The sequence below is a fragment of the Choristoneura fumiferana genome, chromosome 26 (assembly GCF_025370935.1).
Source record: "Choristoneura fumiferana chromosome 26, NRCan_CFum_1, whole genome shotgun sequence".
Taxonomy (NCBI): domain Eukaryota; kingdom Metazoa; phylum Arthropoda; class Insecta; order Lepidoptera; family Tortricidae; genus Choristoneura; species Choristoneura fumiferana.
The window spans coordinates 3,705,077-3,711,076 of record NC_133497.1 but is presented as its reverse complement, the minus strand read 5'-3'; the positions used below and the strand labels follow the sequence as shown (position 1 = coordinate 3,711,076).

Sequence of the window (6,000 nt, the reverse complement as noted above, 5' to 3'; positions counted from 1 at the left end):
ATTTATATTTATTGAAATGTTTTGCTCTATTTGTCGATCCTTGTTTTTGGATTGCTCCTCTACCACTCAAAGGTTGACTGGCAGGAATAAGTCCGCCTTTGTACTTAACACTACTTTTTTTATGTAACCTTTCTGTTTTTCTTTTTGTACAATAAATAGTATAAACAAACAAACAAACAATTATCTGACTATTTTTCAATTATATTCTCTTTTTTTAAACCAATTGTAGCCATATCCATATTATGTATATCGTTCGGCATCCGTCATCCGCCACTGCTATGTTTCACACACGCTACAGTTTATCTTAGCAATCTTCATTACGCAATAGCATGTGTGGGTTTGTGAGTTGGCGCATTTTCCCTTAGGGTCCCGCACAAGCCGACCTCCGCTTCCGGCACCGTGAAGTACAACGACCCTCACGTGAAAGCGCACGTGCTGTTGCAGGCGCATCTGTCCCGCACGCAGTTGCCGCAGGAGTTGCAACAGGACACGCATATAGTGCTCACCAAGGTCAGTCTACTTCAGGGATGGGGGAATAGCGGCCCGCGGGCCGAACCCGGCCCTCGATCAAAACCCGTCATCTAAATTAAATCGGCCCGCGATAAACAGTTATTAAAATGTTCGCGCACTTAAATTTTGTTTATTTAAATCAGTTTATTTTTGGAATCTGATTTCTGAAAACGCTTCACGAAGCCAATTTCTCTAAATGGTTTTCGATTTATTATATGTTGTCAAAAATTGGGACATCCCAATTGGGAGTGAATGAAAAAAAAAATACATTTATTTTGTGGGAAACTCCGGACCTTTTTTATTGGGTCAGAAACAGTTTGTGGTGTTTTCGGTGGAAAAATACACCTGCAGTTTTTATAAGTGAAAAATAGGCGGGAAAGCATAAAAAAAGTATGCAATAAACTTAAATGTCATAATATTATTATATTACTAATTTAGAATTCTTCACCATTTTGAGAAAAGCTTTATATTAGTCTCGGCTGAAATAGCAATTGCTGGCTTCGTATTAGTTAAACTGAATCGCAAGTTCTTCCGTTTGATACTCATACTCAGCCAGCAATTGCCTACTTCCACGCCACGACAATAATCTACTATTTCCTTTTTCTCCAGGCGATCCGTCTCATCCAAGCGTGCGTGGATGTGGTCTCCTCCAGCGGCTGGCTGGCGCCGGCCGTGGCAGCCATGGAGCTGGCGCAGATGGTGACTCAGGCCATGTGGGCCAAAGACTCGTACCTGCGGCAGCTGCCGCACGCCGACAGCGACCTGCTGGCGAGGGCTGCTGAGAAGGTCAGTCCATATTGACGTCTTTCAGATCATGAGTCAGGTCCAATGAGGGCTACGGTTTTCGCGCTCACCAGTTGGCGCCACTGTAGACAAAGGTCCTGCCTGAAGTATAGTGGTTATTTTGTTAGTTTAGTTTAGTTTATTTATTCATTCAATACATCATTACATTATAATTTACATAAATGTCAGTTATAAGAATTTGTATTGAAATCGTCAAAGGTAATATGATTAGTAATAATTATAAAAAAATAAAATTCTAAGCATGTCATGTGAATGTAAACAATTAAAATTAGACTGGTTCTCCTTAAGGGATCGTCAGACTGAAAACACATTGAAATGTATATAAAGAATAAATGTCAAGGATACGTTAAGATTAATACATTAGGCAATAATTGAGTAACAATTTAAATGTCAATATAAAAACAATAAAATAAAAACAAGAAATAATAATAACAATTTAAACAATAAATTAAAATGTCAGATTCATAAATTCATTTACGGAATAAAACGCTTTTTCCAACAAAAGGTCTTTTAGTCGACGGCTAAACGTTCATCGTTCTTTTCGCTTTTTAGGTGTGAGGGTAGGTGTTCATAGTATTTGGGCCCTATAACGCGCGGGTTTTTTCCCGCTAATGCCATTCTATGAGGGACTGCCCGTAAGCGACCCGTGCTGCGAGTGATCTTACCAGCTACGCCCATTCGACTGAAGTTAGATATGTTTGTGCGCGTATACATAATAACTTGAAACAAATACAACGAAGATAGGGTCATGATACCAAGTTCTGTGAAATTTTTTGCACGACTGCCTTTGGTTGATACCGGCAATGACCCGCACTGCCCGCTTCTGCAGAACCAATACGCGCTCACAGTCCGTGGAGTTTCCCCATAGTATGGTACCATACGAAAGCAACGAGTGGAAATACGCAAAGTATGCTTGCTTTAGTGCATCATCTGCCAGAATGGGCTTTAATTTGCGCAAAGCATAGGCCGCACTGCTTAACCTGCCACATAGGGAGTCAACGTGATTCTTCCAATTCAAATTTGGATCTAGTGTGAAGCCCAGAAACCTGCACTGCTGGCATAGCGGTATGGGTCCACCAATCGATGGCGGTGACACGATACCCTACCGAGAACAGCATGATGTTCGACTTGGTGAGGTTCATGATGAGCCCGTTCGCTGAGAACCACTGCTGCAGCTGCCCACACACTTTATTTATCTTGTCGTTTAGCTGCTCATAAGTGGTGGCGCTCACTACAACAGTAGTATCATCAGCGAAGAGCACAGTGAGACCGTCAGTGATAACACTAGGCAGGTCATTTATAAAAGCTAAAAAAAGTGTATTTCCAAGTGAGGATCCCTGTGGAATACCTATAGTGACGTCACCGGCTTGGACCTGATTTTTTCTCCGTTCGACATCACTACTTCAACCGTCTGCTTGCGACTTTTCAAAATGACTCTAACAATTCGTACACTTTATGCCTGATACCATACATTTGAGTTTCGTCAGTAAAAGGTCGTTATTGATGACGTCAAAAGCCTTAGATAGGTCACAAAAATATGCCGGCCACCTTAAACTTACTGTCTAGACTCATGATGATCTTTGTTATTACGGGTGTGAAAGCAAAATTTACATTTAAATCATATTTAATACCTTAAAACCGTACCATAAAAATATCGAGCACCACAGTGTTGCGTACTCGCGTTTTGTTCGGAAAAAAGGCAGGACAAAAGTTTCCGAAATGAAATGAAATAAAAAAAAAACTGCGAAAAACTAAACGGGCTCAAAATACAGACATTCATTGCCCCGTAACGCATATTTGCCATAGTTAATTTCAGGTATTGCAAAATATTCACAAAAATATTCTAATTATAAATAAACCCGCGTAGCTCACCCAAAAACAGTGACATTTGACATTTCGGAGACCTCTCGCTACACTAGCGCCTCTAGCGGCGAATTCATACGCGATAGCCCTCGTTCCCAAAATGTCCAGTCTGTCTATCTCATTCATTTATTTCTATGGCTTTGTGTCCCAACCTAGCCTGTTTGTGTTTAAAAAATAATAGGTTAGGTTAGAGTTGCGTCCAGACGCGATATGCCTCAGCTACGCGGAATAGGAGCTCCGCCCGGAGCTCCGTCGCCCTTGGGTCGTAGAATTAAAATTAACGAATCTGAGAAGATCAGTCCATATTGACGTTAACCAGAAGATGAATCAGGTTCGATTCCCCTAAAGGTTAAAATAAAGGGAAAATGAGGGCCTGGAAGGCGGAGGAAATCATGGCTGCGGAATATAAGGGAATGGACCGGGATCGGCAGTGCAGAGCAACTGTTCCGGATGGCTCGAGATAGGGTTGGTTTTCAGAGCTAACGGCGAACCCTTTTTTTTATTCAACTGGATGGCAAACGAGCAAGTGTATCTCCTGATGGTAAGAGATCACCACCGCCCATAAACATCTGCAATGCCAGGGATATTGCAGATGCGTTGCCAACCTAGATGCCTAAGTTGGATACATCAAGTGCCAGTAATTGCACCGGCTGTCTTACTCTCCACGCTGAAACACAACAGTGCAAATACTGCTGCTTCACGGCAGGATTAGCGAGCAAGATGGTGGTAGCAATCCGGGCGGACCTCCAGTATTGGAGTGGCACTTAAAAAGAAGATCCAATTCCTTAATGTCTAGTCTGTATATTGCGTTCATCTGTTTCTATGGCTTTGTATCTTAACCGAACCAGTTTGTGCCGTAAACTTTAATAAGCATTGGTTTGGTTGGAGTTGCGTCAAAGCGCGAAATGCTTCAGCCACGCGGAATAGAAGCACCGCTCAGAGCTCCGTCGATGGCCTACCAATCCCTACAAGCTATATTTAATACAAAAAAACAGCAATAGATGGCACTACTATTAACATTTGTAAATTATAAAATGTGAATAAGCCGAATTAAGTAGAAATATTGAGTTTAAAATAAAGTCTAGCATATTTTATAAACACAACTTCACATTAACCTTAATTTAACTCCTTAATTTGAAGATAAGAAACACCATAAAAATAATAAATTGAGAATACGAAAGTATAGGCTACATGTGGCTACATTTCAGATATGAGGCTTTCGTAGTGTTTTGCAATTGTGACGCTAGATGGCGAATAACCGGAATGCGCTTGCTGGGCTTGCCCCGCGCTTGCACACATTCGTCGAAACTATTAGAGAGAAACATGCCATTCTCTTCTACTGACGTAAATAACACAGAGACATCATATCTCTAGTCGTCTAGGCTCAGTTGGTGAGCTTGTTGGTTGTTGTCAGTGTACCGTATCCTTAGTGTCTCACTAGATGCCAATACGTATCGTGTTATTTGTGTTCTCACTGGTACCATCTTTTGAAAATCGAAAGTAAAAAAATAGCCAGTTGAATAGCCAGTATTAGGGTGATACCATTTGCTTGTACTAGGTGGTGTCTCTGTTATATTATCTACTCTGTGATTGTATTGATAAATACATGTCCGGGGACCGGGGATAGACGTACAGGCAGATAGAAGGTCACGTGAAATGAAAAAATAAATGTAGAAATAAATTTGGCCATAAAATTAATCACCAGGGCCCAATTGCATAACAAATTACAAGCTGATAGTATTAGTGATTTTGTATTGTAATTCACTAATACTATAGATAGATAATTTTCTATCTAAAATATTTAAGCTACTTTTCTCAAACATGACATGAAATATTGACGTTGTGTTACAAATAATAGGCCGGGAAGTATCGCGATGCAGGCGCTGCGGCCACTAGCGGCCTGCAAAGAGATTTCATACAACTTTCCCGGCCGCTGGCCGGCAATCCGACCAATTTGGTTGCCGGCCTCGCACCCCTATCCGTCTATATCTGCTTGGCCGGCAACCCCCTACTTCCCGGCTTCTACAGTAATCTAATATTCCCTCCATGTGAACACCCTGTGTATTTTATTTTGGTTGTCCAGGGCGTGGAGACAGTGTTCGACGTGATGGAGCTGGAAGACAACGCGCGCGCCAAACTGCTGCAGCTGGCGCCGGCTGAGATGGCAGATGTGGCCCGCTTCTGCAACCGCTACCCTAACGTGGAGCTGACATACGAGGTAACGGTTCACTAATGTTTGAAAGAAAGAAAGAAAAAACATTAATTCGCAACTAGCGTTCAGCAACCTGTTTCATTTCAACGAAAATACAAACTAAAACACGGATGCACCAAAAAAGCAGGCTGAAATTTGTGGTGCATGGGAGAAATTTGTGTCTAGACTCCTGTCCAGTGGTGGTGTAGGGGTATGGCACGCAGCACGGAATGCTGTGGACCTGGGTTCGATTCCCAGCGCTGGTCTCTTTCTGTTTTTATTCTGTGCATTCATGTTTCAGTTTGTATTTTCGTTGAATTTCACGGAATAACCCTAAAAGTAACAAATTTGGAGTTGAAATAAAAAATACAAAAAAACCAGTCATAATCTGATTCATTTCACAGCTTTTCATTTCGCAACTGTTTCATATTTCTGAAACTAAATATTTCAGGATTTTTATAAAACTTACCTAACCTAAAGGGTTCTACACGATGGCCCTGAAATAAATCCTGAAAGTTTTAGAGAAAAGTTGCGAAATGAATCAGGTTGCCCGAGTGCTAACACACACACGTACACACACAACGCGCACACGCACACAAACACACACCTGCGCGTGTCCAGTACTACTGTAG

At 41.6% G+C, this 6,000-nt stretch overlaps 1 protein-coding gene across 1 annotated transcript in view; it reads left to right on the top strand.

Moving 5' to 3' along the window:
* Brr2 (U5 small nuclear ribonucleoprotein l(3)72Ab) overlaps positions 1 to 6,000 on the top strand; it is a 71,361-nt gene that overhangs the window by 62,850 nt on the left and 2,511 nt on the right. The gene's annotated exons all lie outside the window — the stretch shown is intronic.